Source organism: Oncorhynchus gorbuscha, linkage group LG14 (genome assembly GCF_021184085.1).
Source record: "Oncorhynchus gorbuscha isolate QuinsamMale2020 ecotype Even-year linkage group LG14, OgorEven_v1.0, whole genome shotgun sequence".
Lineage (NCBI taxonomy): Eukaryota > Metazoa > Chordata > Actinopteri > Salmoniformes > Salmonidae > Oncorhynchus > Oncorhynchus gorbuscha.
Genome location: NC_060186.1, coordinates 60,596,115 through 60,614,565, shown reverse-complemented (window position 1 = coordinate 60,614,565; position 18,451 = coordinate 60,596,115). Strand labels below are relative to the sequence as shown.

Sequence of the window (18,451 nt, the reverse complement as noted above, 5' to 3'; positions counted from 1 at the left end):
GTTCGATCCCCGGGACCACCCATACGTAGAATGTATGCACACATGACTGTAAGTCGCTTTGGATAAAAGCGTCTGCTAAATGGCTTATATTATTATTATTATATTATATATTATTATTATTATTATTATTATTATTATTATTATTATTATTATTATGGGAGAAGTTTCTCTCGAAGGATGTGTTGGTACTATTCTTTATTCATGGCTGTGTTCTTAGGCAAAATTGTGAGTGAGCTGAGAATCAACCCCACACATGAATGGTCTCAGGATGGTTTACTGTTGGCATGACACAGGACTGATGGTAGCGCTCACCTTGTCTTCTCCAGACAAGCTTTTTTCCGGATGCCCCAAAAAATCGGAAAGGGGATTCATCAGAGAAAATGACTTTACCCCAGTCCTCAGCAGCCCAATCTCTGTAGCTTTTGCAGAATATCAGTCTGTCCCTGATGTTTTTCCTGGAGAGAAGTGTCTCCTTTGCTGCCCTTCTTGACACCAGGCCATCCTCCAAAAGCCTTTGCCTCACTGTGTGTGTAGATGCATTCACACCTGCCTGCTGCCATTCTTCAGCAAGCTCTGTACTGGTGGTGCCCCAATCCCGCAGCTGAATCAACTTTAGGAGACGGTCCTGGCGCTTGCTGGACTTTCTTGGGCACCCTGAAGCCTTCTTCACACCAACTGAACCGCTCTCCTTGAATTTCTTGATGATCGGATAAATGGTTGATTTAGGTGCAATCTTACTGGCAGCAATATCCTTGCCTGTGAAGCCCTTTTTGTGCAAAGCAATGATGGCGGCATGTGTTTCCTTGCAGGTAACCATGATGGACAGAGGAAGAACAATGATTCCAAGCACCACCCTTTAAAAAAAAATCTTCCAGTCTGTTATTCAAACTCAATCAGCATGTCGTCTGGTCCTTTTGTGGCAGGGCTGAAATGCAGTGGAAATGTTTTTTGGGGATTCAGTTCATTTGCATGGCAAAGAGGGACTTTGAAATTAATTGCAATTCATCTGATCACTCTTCGCAACATTCTGGAGTATATGCAAATTGACATCAAACAAACTGAGGCAGCAGACCCTGAAAATTAATATTTGTGTCATTCTCAAAACTTTTGGCCACAACTGTAGACACATACGCATTCTTCAGAGCATCAAATTATATCTATAAAGCTTTACTGTGCCTAAAAATGTCCAAAGCGTTCATAAATGATAAACAAGTAGTCGTTAAACCATTACCAGGAACATCATATCTAAAGCAATTTATATGCAAATGTCTGACAAGTGGCAGAGCACAAGGGAATTGGAGAAGAATTAGAGCATGTTCATTGACTCTGACTGACCTCCTTCACTAATATAGACTCTCAGTAATGAGCTACCTTACACGCACACACGCACACACGCGCGCGCACACACACACACACACACACACACACACACACACACACACACACACACACACACACACACACACACACACACACACACACACACACACACACACACACACACACACACACACACACACACACACACACACACACACACACACACACAGGTGAGGTTATCCCAGTCCTAACATCAGGGCAGATGCTGGCCAACACTAGATGGCAGCAGAGCGCTGGTCTCCAACACACAGTCCTGTAGGACTGCTGCCTGTGCCTGGGAGTATTGGATCATTGTAATGGGGGAGAACACACACCACAGAGAAAAACAGACATCCACACCAGACCACAGAATAACCTAAAGATGCACAGTATATATTTAAATCCCAACAGGGTTTGTCATTTGCATATAGTTCACATAGTCAGATACTGAACTTCAAAACCACACAGAGAAACTCCCTATAAGCAAAGACACATGGTAAATGAAAGAGCATTTTTGCCCAATTAATGTAATACTACAGTCATTAGTAAAGGATAAGGATAAGAAAGGATAAGGATAAGAAAGGATGAGGATAAGAAAGGATAAGGATAATGATAAGGATAAGAAAGGATAAGGATAAGAAAGGATAAGGATAAGAAAGGATAAGGATATAAGACAGGATAAGGATAAGAAAGGATAAGGATAAGAAAGGATAAGGATAAGAAAGGATAAGGATAAGAAAGGATAAGGATAAGAAAGGATAAGGATAATGATAAGGATAAGAAAGGATAGGGATAAGGATAAGAAAGGATGAGGATAAGAAAGGATAAGGATAAGAAAGGATAAGGATAAGAAAGGATAAGGATAAGAAAGGATGAGGATAATAAAGGATAAGGATAAGAAAGGATAAGGATAATGATAAGGATAAGAAAGGATAAGGATAAGAAAGGATAAGGATAAGAAAGGATGAGGATAATAAAGGATAAGGATAAGAAAGGATAAGGATAAGAAAGGATAAGGATAACGATACGGATAAGAAAGGATAAGGATAAGAAAGGATAAGGATAAGAAAGGATAAGGATAAGAAAGGATGAGGATAAAGGATAAGGATAAGAAAAAGGATAATAAAGGATAAGGATAAGAAAGGATAAGGATAAGAAAGGATAAGAGGATAAGAAAGGATGAGGATAAGAAAGGATAAGGATAAGAAAAAGGATAAGGATAAGAAAGGATGATAATAAAGGATAAGGATAAGAAAGGATAAGGATAAGAAAGGATAAGGATAATAAGGATAAGAAAGGATAAGGATAAGAAAGGATGAGGATAATAAAGGATAAGGATAAGAAAGGATGAGGATAATAAAGGATAAGGATAAGAAAGGATGAGGATAAGAAAGGATAAGGATAAGAAAGGATGAGGATAATAAAGGATAAGGATAAGAAAGGATGAGGATAATAAAGGATAAGGATAAGAAAGGATAAGGATAAGAAAGGATAAGGATAAGAAAGGATAAGGATAAGAAAGGATGAGGATAATAAAGGATAAGGATAAGAAAGGATAGGGATAAGGATAAGAAAGGATGAGGATAAGAAAGGATAAGGATAAGAAAGGATGAGGATAAGAAAGGATAAGGATAAGAAAGGATAAGGATAATGATAAGGATAAGAAAGGATAGGGATAAGGATAAGAAAGGATGAGGATAAGAAAGGATAAGGATAAGAAAGGATAAGGATAAGAAAGGATAAGGATAAGAAAGGATGAGGATAATAAAGGATAAGGATAAGAAAGGATAAGGATAAGAAAGGATAAGGATAAGAAATGATAAGCCTAAAGCATTAGTTTTTTGATCAGATGAGGACGTTTTCTGTCGCTTCAATGAGCTCCAATAGAGGAACCATGTTCATGTTATGGTTCTACAATACATGGTCATCATCAGCTCCCAAGTACTACTGCAAGTAGCTTCTCCTACTCCTCCTCCTCCTATCATGGCTGCCTATACAAACATGGTGTGAGAGAACATCACTTGGGAGGTTCAGTCCGGCAGGCTATCTTAAAGAGAGGAAAGTCAGTACAACACACTGTTGTGTGTCAGTCTGGATAGGGCTCTAGTCTACCATGCCTGGCCCAGACACGCAGGATCCTCCCAATTTAAACCCACAGAAATGTCCTGAGAAACACACACACACAAAGTATCATGATAGTCTGCACAGACATAGAATAAGAGAGACAACTATGCTTACACATGAGGTTGTTTGTTGGGGTTTGAGTGCCTGAATCTGACCTCATCACTGTACAGATGTAGGATATTCAATTGATCACTCTTTTGTTGCTGAGAATATTCCTGTAAAGCAGTTTTAAAAAGTATTCTTAAATTTGTAATTTCCACTTCGAAATTTCAGATTTGATTTGCCCAAATGAAAAATTTATCAACCCCTATAAAAATATCCATGAATTATAATCCACATAATAATTTACATTTCCTGTTGCTGCAGGATTATTGTAGCAAATTGTCTCAAATTAAGATTATACATCTGTATAGGTCTAAACCTTGCTCTGTGGGCATCAATTGGAAGATCCTTCTATGTGGATTCAAATGTGAGGATTTACATACAATTATCCTCCCCTTCCCTTCCCAGAACTCAGTCCTCTGTCACAGGAGCTGGAGTGACATGTCATTAGATCAGTCACAGAAACAGGGGATTATGGGACATTGTCCTCTATCAGAGCTTTAAACCCAACAAATGTTACCCTCTCCTCCAGTTTTAAAGTATTTTGCAAGACCAAGGAGCATCAATGGAAAATAATATTTTTCCCATTTCAGTTCTGGCTTTCTGAACCGTGAAAGATAGTGGCAGCTGATTATCTCTGTGACGAGTGTGTAAAACAGGGTTTTAAGATAGAGAGCAGAGAGAAAGGCCTGTCATGAGAAAGCCATGAGAATAAGAGTGGTGGAGAGGTGGTGAGGTGTAAATGAGACAATCAGTCTCCAACTTCCTAACTCTGTGAAAATAGCTTCTCTCTCATCCTCAACTGCCCTACTGCTGTGTTCTGTGGTGCCCTGTGCATCTGAGCCCTTCTTTGTGGTAGAAGATATCAAATCACAGGTTTTGGGCGAGAAAAGCGTCTCCAGGGTCTGCCCAGGCCAGGGTAGAGGGTCCCAGAGCGGAAGATTGCCTGTGATTACTGCCTCTGTTCTGTCAGACTCAGGGATCGTCTGGCCAGCCCTGCTGGAACCCTCCAAGGCTCTATTCATTTAGTGGGGAGAAGTACAGTAGCACAAAGCACTGGGGAAGGAAACCACACATTTAGACTAGTTCACCTTGACATTGCCTGTAGGTTACATCATTTCACACTAAACCAAGAGATTACAATGACATACCCATCTGAAGCAAGCCTCTCTGCTAGAAATACCCCACACAAGGTGAAATGGAGATAGCTAGAGAGAGTGAGAGAGGGAGAGAGAAAGAAAGAACCTAACCCTAACCTTAACCACACTGCTCACCCTAATGCCTAACCTTAAATTAAGACCAAAAAGCGATTTATTTGTTTTCATTTAAAATAACAAACACATAATTGCCATTTGTGACTTTGCACATGGCCATCTAGCAGAAATTGCACAATTCTGGCTCCAGGGCAAGATTCATGACAATAAATACCAAGTTGTGAGAGGGTGGAGAGAGAGGCAGAGAGAGAGGAGGGGAGAAGGAAAGAGCGAAAGAGAGGGGAGAGAGAGCAAGAGAGCGAGAGAGATAGAGATGGAGAGAGAAAGAGATGGAGAGAGAAAGAGATGGAGAGAGAAAGAGAAAGAGATGGAGAGAGAAAGAGATGGAGATAGATATAGATAGAGGGAGGGAGGGAGGGAGTTTGAAAGAGAGAGAGAGAGAGGGAGTGGATGAGAGAGAGAATCCCCTGGACTGTAATAGTCACTGTACTAGTTGAAACATTCCCTTCTCAAGAACAGAGCATGTGTGTGCCTGTGTGTGTGTGTCTGTGAGTGTGCCTGTGTGTGTGTCTGTGTGTGTGTGTGTAAGCGCACGTGCGCGTGTGTGTGTATGTATGCGTGTGTGAGTGTGTGTGTGTGTGTGTATGTATGCGTGTGTGTGTGTGTGTATGTATGCGTGTGTGAGTGTGTGTGTGTGCATGCGTGTGTGCGTGCGTGTGTATGTGCATGCATGACTGGGCAATGTCCACATCCTATTAGTGAGAGGATGGCTGCATGGCGTCAGCAGCACTGACAGGCCCACTGTGACCCAGCCACATGCAGATACATCGCCCACAGGCACCAGGACCAGCCAAAAACACACACTCAACTACTACACTGGTGAGAGACCTTTGAAGCTGCAACACTTTGTTTCTTTCTGATACCTGGAAACATTGTCCAGCGGTAGTAGGTAAAGGCCAAACCCCAAAGCTCAGCTGGCAAGCGAGACTAATCATTCAGTATGTTCACACTGCATCTGGTCAATGATCTAAATCAGCTGACTGCTAGAGCTCTGCAGTCTTAAGGAACCAATTCCAGTCATGAGAGGTGGACTGTGTAATGTTATCAGACCTCACTCTTCTGGGGAAACCACAAGGCTGGTAACATAAACATCACAACAGTAGGGCCAGGAGTTTTTCCTTAGAATGTGGCCTGGCCAGGATAAACTAGCAGTATATCATAGCCCTACCTATGATATGCACATTAGAGTTACAGTCATATGAAGGGGGATCAGGCTGGCACTTGTGTGGTGTTGGCGATTCTCCTCAGTCTCCACTTTGGGTTCATTTAAATACAGTGAGCAATGCTGCTTTGGAATGATGCCAGCTGCCTCTGGCCTCCTGTGTGTAGGCATGCACTCCCTGCTTTAACCCTACGCTGCCCTGAGGGAAGGGAGATGTCTCCATCTCTCACTTTCTCTCTCTCTTTGGTCTGTTCTCTGTCTTCCACCCAACTCTTTCTCTCTCAGGGTTGTTTAGGTAGGGTAGGGTGATATTAGCTCATCACTAAGCTAAGGACCCTGGGACTAAACACCTCCCTCTGCAACTGGATCCTGGACTTAGTCCCCTCCTGTATTCCCTGTTCACCCACAACTGCGTGGCCAAGCACGACTCCAACACCAACATTAAGTTTGCTGATGACACAACAGTGGTAGGCCTGATCACCGACAACGATGAGACCAGGACAACAACCTCTCCCTCAATGTGAGCAAGACAAAGGAGCTGATCGTGGACTACAGGAAAAGGAGGGCCGAACAGGCCCCCATTAACATTTATGGGGCTGCATTGGAGCGGGTCCAGAGTTTCAAGTTCCTTAGTGTCCAAATCACCAACATACTATCATGGTCCAAACACACCAAGACAGTCGTAAAGAGGGCAAGACAATGCCTATTCCCCCTCAGGAGAACGAAAAGATTTGGCATGGGTCCTTAGATCCTCAAAAAGTTCTACAGCTGCACCATCGAGAGCATGGTTGCATCACTGCCTGGTTTGGCAACTGCTCGGGCTCCGACCACAAGGTGCTACAGAGGGTAGTTCGTACGGCCCAGTAAATCACTGGGGCCAATCTTCCTGACATCCAGGAACTCTATACCAGGCGGTGTCAGAGGAAGGCCCAACACAATTGTCAAAGATTCAAGTCACCCAAGTCATAGACTGTTCACTCTGCTACCGCATGGCAAGCGGTACCGGAGTGCCAAGTCTAGGACCAAAAGGCTCCTTAACAGCTTCTACCCCCAAGCCATAAGACTGCTGAACAATTAATAAAATGCCCTCCCTCACGGTAAGTTGTACAACAGCTGTAGTTGGAGCACGTGACAAATACAATTTGATTTGATTTTTTATTAGATTTTAGGCAGGCGAGTCGAAGGTTGTGGTCCTTCTAATGTGTGTGAATTACCAGTTGGTCTCTGGGGATTGGAACCCACCCAGCCGTGTGTAATTAAAAGAGCATGAAGGCAGATCAAGTGCTTTCCTCAACTCCTAATTCAATGTTCCTGGAGGCTGCTAGAGAATCCACTGGGTGCCTTGTCTGTCCAAGAAGCAGAATAGGAAGATACCTCTATTCTAGGGTTAGACAGATTATCTGCAATTATCTGCATTATCTTCAATGGTGCCATAGTTGATGTCCCGGAATAAATGTTTTTGCACCTTATTTTGACGCTGCATTCAACAAAAATCTGAAGATTCAAATCCCTTACCTCTGTCTCACTCAGAGTTTTGGTGGAGGGGGATGTCAGCTGTTTTAATATGCTTTGCTGAGCTCTCTTAGCACACACACACACCACCTCACACGCAGACAGACACGATCTCTCTCTCTCTATCTTTTCTCTCTTTTCTCTGTCTCTCTCCTTCTCCTTCTCCTTCTTTCTCTCACACCTTACAGCCCACAGTGGGGCGTCCCCTCTCTCTCTCAAGGAGAGTTTCTGTTTAGGGCGATGCAAGCTAGTTTAATATGCTTTGCTGAACCTGAGTATTTGTATCAGCTGAATAAAGCAGGGTCGAAAATCAAATTCTAACTTCCTCCCTCTTTCTCCACTCTCATCCCAAATTGGATTGTCCTGGGCACACCTACAGTACTTCAGTCACAGTATATTAACAAAGCAACACTTACCTCAGTTCACTAAGACTCCAGTACTGCAGAGAGAGCCTGCTGATGAAGGAGTAATCTAGCCTGGAGGTGAGATTCAGTTAAGTTCAGAACACTGATATAACAAAATAACCAAGCAAAACTCCATACCTCCTTCTGCTCTATACATTAACCTATGAGAACTATGAGTCCCCCCAAAGGGATCCACACAAGATTTACCATGTAGTGTGTGTGTGTAGTCTGTGTGTAGTCTGTGTGTAGTCTGTGTGTTGCTGTGACTGCCATGTTGTTCTCTATTAACAGACTGTGACACGATGACTGTGACAAGAAAGTAGGTCCTGAAAACGTATCAAGTGGTTTTTCACTATCCCAGCAGTTCATAACTCACAGCAATGTTTTACCACTGGCTATTACTAGTTTACTGGCTCACTACTATTGGTCATTATGCTGTCCTATATTAAAGGTTGTATGCAAACTTGGGAGTGCCGTTGCGTCATCGCTGTCTATTCACTGTGATGAAATCAAATGAGCCTCGTGATTTACCTAAACTCACTTAAAACCTGCTGTTCTCTGTCTCTCACTAGATCTCACATCTAAACTATAGTCTACTAAACCCTATCAAAACTCATTTCCCGTTAGAATTTTTTAAATAATAAAGTGTCTTTTACTTGTACTTTTACTGCGAGAAACTGGTCAAATTAAGATCCAACATCTATATTTTAGTGTGAACTTCTACTATTCACATGCATACATAAACATACAGGTTACCACTGTCATGACGTTGGCCTGGGGGTAGGTTTATGACAGTCATAAATACCTCTCCCCCCTTTTTCCTCTCTCTACCCTACTGATGTTACATTTGAAAACCCCTTGGTTAACATTAAGATTCTAGGAACATCAAAAGGTGGGGGGAAATGAACTATATTCTGGTAATCAGACCAATTGAACATATGCAGTGGTACTTAATGAATATGATGTCAGTTTGGTTGTCATCTGAGACATTCTCATCAATGATAAAATGACAAACTCTACAGTGTAAAGTCTACACATCAGACTTATGAGATTCACATGGAATTGTTGTTCAATTTAAATGTTTGAATATTAAATTATTTGTGATGGGATGAAATGTGATTTTAGCTTCTAAAATTTGAGAATTGGGTTTTCATGAGTGAATTAGGCCTGACTCAGTGGCCCGCCCACGTGAAGAGTCATAGGTTGTAAACTATGAAACACACCCCTTTTCTCCCTTCCTATATAAAGCCTTGACGACAATATAACCTCCTGTTCCGAGGATGTGAGGACGACGGTCCGATGTCAGAATGGTTCAGATAATAACTACAGAACGACGCCAACATCAGCGTGAGCTTTGGTTGCGAATGGTATGAACTTTGAACGCTTATTCACTACAGAAGTGATACCTCCTAGCCGTTGAGTTAGCAACAGCCGCTGCAAACGAGGGTTAGGAAGGACCAGACAAGAGTATCCCGTCTATCACACAACGACGTTACTACAACGTATCCAATTGACCACCAGAGACATTCTTCAAAGTACAAAGGACTCGGTTTGGCAACACGGCCTTCCATCTACCACCAACCTACTGAAGCGCAGCTCAGAGTAAATATTTATTGCATTTTCCTTTTCCAAATGGGCTGTAATTTAGAATGCATAAGATACTGTATTTACGATAGCACAGCTTCACCCTTTGTTCCTCAGTCTTCCCGCTCTTTCACTCAAACCCAGACCCTTTTCTTTTGTGTTTCCTTTATGACGTAATTTATAATCAAGTTATGATTAATTATGTGTATGTGTAATTCTGTGTGATTAGTTAGGTATTTAGTAAATAAATAACTAAACCCAATGTTGTATTGCTGATTCAACTTGTTAGCCAGGGTTCGTGAAGATAACCAAGAATTTACAACTTTCAGATGAGACTGAATTGTCACGACTTCCACCGAAGTGGGCTCCCCTGCCTGTTCGGGCAGCGCTCGGAGGTCGTCGTCACCGGCCTACTAGCCACCACCCATTCCTTTTTCGTTGTCTGTTTGTTTTGTCTTATTAGTTTCCCCTGTGTCATGTTGTATGTGCTTAATGGGCTTCCTTATTTAAAGTATGTGTACCCACCCTTGTTTTGTGCGGGATTGTATTTATGTTACGTGTGTGCATTAGGTAGAGGTGATATATTTCTGGACCTGGCACCCTGTGTTGTGGGTGGTCCACATTATTGTCCGCGCCCTGTGTTTTGGGCTTGTTAATTTTTGGGCCACATTAAAGTGCACCTTTTCCAGTGGAACTCTCTGCGTCTGATTCCTTCCTCACCCACCTAGTCCCGCGTGACATGAATTAAGGTGACAATTAATATTGTCTGCTATTGATGTAAAATATTACTAGGTCTTTAAGAGTTTATTTGGAAGATAACAGCTCTATAAATATGATTTTGTGGTGCCCCGACTCTCTAGTTAATTACATTTACATGATTAGCTCAATCAGGTAATATTCATTACGGATACATTAATTTATAGAATAGCATGTCATATCACTTAATCCGGCATAGCCAAAGACACGACGCCACTATGTTGTAAAAGAATGGAGAATTTACTCGTGATTGCATGGCTGATAGGTGCTATTGTTGGACTGTCCACTGTCATTACCATCACTCTGAATGGTCCACTCAGTGGTTCACAGCTGCCATGATTACAGCTAAGTACAGTCCACTGTTGGAGGAATGGAAACATTTTCAGGTTTAAGACCAATCACACATTTTTCTTTGTGTGACACATGGGTCCTGTATAAGGTCCAGTTTATCAACATGTTGAAATGTTGATTTTGATGGGCTCTGTTGTGAGATTAATCAACATATTTTGTCACTTGGTACTTTAATGTATTTATATCCACATACATCTCAGGTTATTGTATTTGTCAAGGGGGTCATCCTGTGGATGTATCATCAATCTATATACAGGACACTAATGCAGTGGTTGTTTAAAATAATCAATGTAAAGTATACTGCCTTGGTGATAAACAAACCCCTATACCCCTCAAAATCAAGTCTGGATCTCAAAGCCAGTTTCAATGCGTTTTTTTCATTGTGTTTAATCAGGGACTGATTTAGACCTGGGACACCAAGTGCACCAGGTGGGTTCAATTAATTATCAGGTAGAACAGAGAACCAGCAGGCTCCAGACCTTGTAGGGTAAAAATGGAATGCTCCTGCCCTATATGTTACTGGAGGCTGAGCGCTGCCCTTGAGGGAGTATGGCAGAGTGTGTTTGGTAAATCACAGCATAAAACTGCTGCAGCTGTGATAGCCAAGGCAGGTCACAGACCCCATTACGGCGACAGGCTCCAATCCTGTCCAATTCCAAAAGAGAGGAGCCACAGCCCAGCAGGGGTTAGGAATCTAAAACACAGGAATCTAAATGGTCAGATCTGAGATGGAGAGAGAGAGAGAGAGAGAGGACGGTGAAGAGATGAGAGATGTATGTGAAATGTTAGATTTATAACATGCAGTAGCCAATGCGTTTCTACATCTGCATTGCTCTTCTGGGTTTTAGGCTGGGTATTCGTAAAGAACTTTGTGACAACTGATGATGTAAAAAGGGCTTTATAAAATACATTTCATTGATTGATTTACATTTCATAAAGTGTGGAGAGGGTGAGTGATAGCTTGGCTTGAGGAAGCAGGAAATATATTGTCTTCATGCATTGCATACACACACTCACACACATCTTGGCTACACACACACACACACACACACACACACACACACACACACACACACACACACACACACACACACACACACACACACACACACACACACACACACACACACACACACACACACACACACACACACACACACACACACACACACACACACACAGAGCTGACATGTGTGTCTTGGCACACTCAAGCAGGCTTACAGACACATACGCACACAACTCTTACACACAGACACACACACAACCACACCTACAGCGTGAGACCAGTGATAGCAAGACCACAGGTGAAGGCCTTTCTGATGAAATATAAATGTGTGATGCCATCCCATCTCTGCGCTCCAGTGTCTAGTCTCCAGTCTGCAGCAGCAGCACAGCAGTTCTACTTGGCTGGGTTTAATTACAGATGGAGGGATAATCCAGAGGGAGCAGCCGGGCACGGGGCCGAGGCCGACAGGGAGTGGGAGCCCGGAACGCCCGGAACGCCGTGTGTCGGAGCGCTGGGAATCGCCCACCTGGAATGCTGTGAGAGAAAAAGAGGGAGCGTTTCGCTGCGGAGTTGGCACGGGAGGTGCATTCCCTGCCTTCGCTCTGAGAGGTGATTGATGGGCCTGTCGTGGAGCTAGACTGAACCCTGGAGGCCTCCTTTAACATCTGAGCCGGCTTACAGACAGGCTGAGGGATGTAGGCCTTTCATACCTAAAGGTCTCTGCCCCCTCCATCGCTCCTGCCGCCACCACAATGCAACCAGGCCTATTCCTTCTGAAAAGCCTTGCCACAGACTGACATGTCAGGCAGAAATGTATCAATTCTGTTATGGTGAGAAGCCTCATTTTTCACAGTCGCCTTTTCCGAAGGTTTTCAGATGGTTTCCAGGCTAATTGAGGAGAAATGGATCGTCTCGTGGCTCTGTGGGCGGATGTGCGTGTGTTATAACGAGCCCCCCCAGCAACCCAGTGGCCCAGAAATTCAAATTAATAAAGATTAGCCCTCTTTCCGCAGACCTCATTCCTCTTTTAATTAAAAGAAGAAGATACAAAATTGGCCATGGCATGTATCAGAAAATATCCCGAGGAATTCTGACACAAAAGTTATACTCGGCTCCATAGATGAAAGGGCTGGCTAATACATATTTAATGCCAATGGGAAACCATTTGGATTGGTTTTGCATACTGGGAGGATTGGGAATGCAGCTCGGAGAATACTCTGACTGGGACACTGCTCTCGGTGAAATGAGCACTGTGTGTGTTTCCCTGCTGTACTACGCTGTCATCCATTGGGACTGGGTCCTGCTGCGCAATCATGCTCAGCGAAGCTCTTCCCTCGCGGGTGCTTCTCTCCTCCACACACACACACACATACAGACACACACACACACCTGACTGGAACAACAGGGACAGTCACCTGCTGAAGCTTTCGTCTTAAACACAACCTCAGGACACCTGATGGGCATACAAAACACCATAGAACAAAACATACAAAATGAACACAGCATACAGTGCAATAGGACAGTATTCAGATCCCTTCCTTTTTTCCGCATTTTGTTACGTTACAACAACTCTAAAATGGATTCCCAAAATGTTTTTCTTCATCCATTTACACACAATACCTCATAATGACAAAGCGAAAACAGGTTCAACTTGATAAAAAATCTATAAAAATGAAATATCTTATTTACATTACAGTATTCAGATCCTTTGTTATGAGACTCAAAATTGAGTTCAGGTGCATCCTGCTTCCATTGATCATCCTTGAGATGTTTCTACAACTTGATTGGAGTCCACCTGTGGAAAATGTAATAGATTGGACATGATTTGGAAAGGCAAACACCTGTCTATATAAGGTCCCACAGTTGACAGTGCATGTCATAGCAAAAACCAAGCCATGAGGTCGAAGACATTGTCCGTAGAGCTCCAAGACAAGATTGTGCCGAGGTACAGATCTGGGGAAGGGTACCAAAAAATGTCTGCAGCATTGAAGGTCCCCAAAAACACAGTGGTCTCCATTATTCTGAAATGGAAGAATTTTGGAACCACCAAGATTCTTCCTAGAGCTGGCCGCCCAGCCAAACTGAGCAATAGGGGGAGAAGGGCCTTTGTCAGGGATATGAATAAGAACCCAATGGTCACTCTGACAGATCTCCAGAGTTCCTCTGTGGAGATGGGAGAACCTTTCAGAAGGACAACCATCTCTGCAGCACCCCGTCAATCAGGCCTTTATGGTAGAGTGGCCAGACAGAAGCCACTCCTCAGTAAAAGGCACATGAAAGCCCGCTTGGAGTTTGCCAAAAGGTACCTAAAGGACTCTCAGACCATGAGCAACAAGATTCTCTGTTCTAACGAAAGCAAGATTGAACTATTTGGCCTGAATGCCAAGCGTCACATCTGGGGAAAACATTTGCAAAAATGCATTGCATGGTTTTTGCTTTTTTATGATGGGGTTTTGTGTGTAGATTGATGAGAGAAAAAAAACGATTTAATCCATTTTAGAATAAGGCTTTAAGGTAACAAAATGTGGAAAAAGTCAAGAACATTTTCAGAATGGACTGTATCTGGCTTTATTGGGCCATGCTACAGCGAAAAATGAATATTAAAAGCACACAATTAATATACTGGCTGGCTCACTGTTTCAGATGCAATCTCATTAGGCTAAATGAACATGTAGCAGAGCAAACAAACATGTTGTTTTCTTCTGTTTCTCTATTTGTGCCACAGATTCAGCCGGAGGGCTAGTCTATAGCGGCTCACAGATTCAGCTGGAGGGCTAGTCTATAGCTGCTCACAGACGCCACTGGAGCAAGGTACCTCAGCATGCGAATGTAGTCTGGACAGGCTGGCGCTCTGAGTCACACGGCTAGGAGACACAAACACGCACAGAGGTCATTCAGTTTACTGAAAGCATGAAAACATGTTCTATGGAAATTCCTCTGAGCTGACGCAGGCCTAAAAGGCTCTGTACTGTAATTGTTCAGGCTAGTACTTTGTTGCTCCCCCAGATCCTAGATCTGTCCATGTTGGCCACACCTAAAGGTATGGGTCCAGACCAGCCACCAGGGCATACACACAGCATAGTCCAACACAATCGATTTGAATTTAATAACTTTTTGACTGCTTCCCTTTTGATTTGAACAAATCTTTCCATACATGTTTACCCATGGTAGAAGTGGTCGGAAAGTGACGTTTTGGATCTGAATGCCAAAACATTCAGGAGATAGAGGTGCTTAAAGTTGATACATTTTGCATACCCCGACATACCATATTTTTTGTTTCACCGGGCCGCCAATTCCAAATATTTTGAGAACATCATTTGAAGAGTCACCTGAAGCGTTAGATCAGGTATTCCCAAACTGGGGTACGTGTCACGCCACGCGTACCCCAGTTATTAGAGGGAAAAGTATTGATACGTTTTTAAATTGAGAGACAAGCTTAAAGTTTTTTTTTACTGACCATAATTTCTTACTGACCGCTTGCATGATGATGAGTTTCTCACACGACTGGTCTATCTGGGTGATGTTTTTTTCTCACCTGAATGATCTGAATCTAGGATTACAGGGACTCTCCACAACTATATCCAATGTGCGGGACAAAACTGAGGCTATGATTAAGAAGTTGGAGCTCGTCTCTGTCTGCATTAACAAGGACAACACACAGGTCTTTCCATCATTGTATGATTTTTTTGTGTGCAAATAAACTCAATCTTACGGACAATGTCAAATGGGATATAGCGAAGCACCTGAGTGAGTTGGGCGCGCAATTACGCATGTACCTCCCGAAATGGATGACAAACAACTGGATTAGTTATCCCTTTCATGCCCTGCCTCCAGTCCACTTACCCATATCTGAACAAGAGAGCCTCATCGAAATTGCAACAAGCAGTTCTGTGAAAATTTCATCAGAAGCCACTGACAGATTTCTGGATTGGGCTGCGCGAGTAAACTGCCTCCTACTCAGGCCCAGAAGCTAATATATGCATATTATTAGTAGATTTTGATAGAAAACACTCTGAAGTTTCAAAAACTGTGAATGATGTCTGTGAGTATAACAAAACTCATATGGCAGGCGAAAACCTGATAAAACTCCAACCAGGAAGTGGGAAATCTGAGGTTAGTAGGTGTTCAGCCCAGTAATCCATCTTCAGGAGGCGCGAGCATTTCATCCAGACAAAAACTTGAAAAGTTAAATTACAGTCCTTTAGAAACATGTCAAACGATGTATGGAATCAATCGTTAAGATGTTTTTAACATAAAACATCTATAAATGTTCCAACCGGAGAATTCCTTTGTCTTCAGAAAATGCACTGGAACGCGAGGTAGCTCTGTCGGGATCGCGTGTCATGAGACCAAAGCTCTCTGCGAGGTCTCATGAGCCCCTCCTTTATAGTAGAATCCTCATTCAAGTTTCAAAAGACAGTTGACATCTAGTGGAAGCCATAGGAAGTGTAACCTCATCCATATCTCAATGTGTACTCGGTAGGCCAAGCTTTGAAAAACTACAAACCTCAGATTTCCCACTTCCTAGTTGGATTTTTCTCAGGTTTCCGCCTGCCATATGAGTTCTGTTATACTCACAGACATCATTCAAACAGTTTTAGAAACTTCAGAGTGTTTTCTGTCCAATACTAAAAATAATATGCATGTATTAGCATCTGGGACAGAGTAGGAGGCAGTTCACTCTGGGCACGCTATTTATCCGAAAGTGAAAATGCTGCCCCCTATCCCAAAAAGGTTTTAAGGAGAAGTATATCTTAAATTCTATGCATAATACTTGTATCTTTTATCAAAGTTTATGATGAGTATTTCTGTAAATTGATGTGGCTCTCTGCAAATTCACCGGATGTTTTCGAGGCACAACATTACTGAACATAACGCGCCAATGTAAACTGAGATTTTTGGATATAAATATGAACTTTATCGAACAAAACATACATGTATTGTGTAACATTAAGTCCTATGAGCCATCTGATGAAGATCATCAAAGGTTAGTGATTAATATTATCTCTATTTCTGCTTTTTGTGACTCCTCTCTTTCGCTGGAAAATGGCTGTATGTTTTTCTGTGACTAGGCGCTGACCTAACATAATCATATGTTGTGCTTTCGCTGTAAAGCCTTTTGGAAATCGGACACAATGGCTAGATTAACAAGAAGTTAAGATTTCATTTGGTGTCTTGCACTTGTGAATGTATGAAAGTTAAATATTTCTAAAACATATTTTTGAATTTCGCGCATTTCAGCGGATGTTGTCGAGGGGTTCAGACACTGATGCCCTTTGTCATGTAATTTGACCTGTCATGTAATTTATTTATTTTTTGCTCTTTCAGTGCTTTGAGATTCTATGAAAAGCGCTATAGACATGTAATGAATGATTATTATTAGGTCCTAATCCAGGCACTTGTCATCTCCCATCTGGATTACTGCAACTCGCTGTTGGCTGGGCTCCCTGCCTGTGCCATTAAACCCCTACAACTCATCCAGAACGCCGCAGCCCGTCTGGTGTTCAACCTTCCCAAGTTCTCTCACGTCACCCCGCTCCTCCGCTCTCTCCACTGGCTTCCAGTTGAAGCTCGCATCCGCTACAAGACCATGGTGCTTGCCTACGGAGCTGTGAGGGGAACGGCACCTCAGTACCTCCAGGCTCTGATCAGGCCCTACACCCAAACAAGGGCACTGCGTTCATCCACCTCTGGCCTGCTCGCCTCCCTACCACTGAGGAAGTACAGCTCCCGCTCAGCCCAGTCAAAACTGTTCACTGCTCTGGCCCCCCAATGGTGGAACAAACTCCCTCACGACGCCAGGACAGCGGAGTCAATCACCACCTTCCGGAGACACCTGAAACCCCACCTCTTTAAGGAATACCTAGGATAGGATAAGTAATCCCTCTCACCCCCTTCCCCCTTTAAGATTTAGATGCACTATTGTAAAGTGACTGTTCCACTGGATGTCTTAAGGTGAATGCACCAATTTGTAAGTCGCTCTGGATAAGAGCGTCTGCTAAATGACTTAAATGTAAATGTAAAATTATTATTATACCTAAGACCTCTATGTCTTCGTCACTGGAAAAGATACACGGTTGAGTTTTATTTTAATAAAAGCTTACAAACAGGGTTGTCAAACTATTTAATAATTTCTTGAACACCTTTAACTCAATGATCTAAAACATGTAAACTCATATTTCGTTTCATATTCGCATATGTTGTAGCTTATTTTGTAAGCCTATTTTTACCTCATCTGAGGTTTGTGTTGTGCCTGCCATCGGTTAAAACAACATGCTCTTGAATGCAGGGTGGATGTCATTTCAATCATAGAAATATAATTAATATAATGGACCTGTTCCTTCAGACCACAGCAATTTAACCTCTAATTATTACCATAAAGATGGCCACCAAGGGCCTCCTGGGTGGCGCAGTGATTAAGGGCGCTGTACTGCAGTGCCAGCTGTGCCACCAGAGACTCTGGGTTTGCGCCCAGGCTCTGTCGCATCCAGCTGCGACCGAGAGGTCTGTGGGGCGATGCAAAATTGGCCCAGCGTCGTCCGGGTTAGGGAGGGTTTGGCTGGAAGGGATATCCTTGTCTCATCGCGCACTAGTGACTCCTATGGCGGGCTGGGCGCAGTGCACGCTAACCAGGTCACCAGGTGCACAGTGTTTCCTCTGACACATTGGTGTTGCTGCCTTCCTGGTTGGATGTGCGCAGTGTTGAGAAGCAGTGCGGCTTGGTTGGGTTGTGTATCGGAGGACGCATGACTTTCAACATTTGTCTCTCCCGACCCCATACGGGAGTTGTAGCGATGAGACAAGATAGTAGCTACTA

General features: G+C 43.0%; 1 protein-coding gene across 4 annotated transcripts in view; it reads right to left on the bottom strand.

Annotated features, from left to right (window-relative positions):
• LOC123995246 (SAM and SH3 domain-containing protein 1-like) overlaps positions 1-18,451 on the bottom strand; it is a 353,722-nt gene that overhangs the window by 162,838 nt on the left and 172,433 nt on the right. The gene's annotated exons all lie outside the window — the stretch shown is intronic.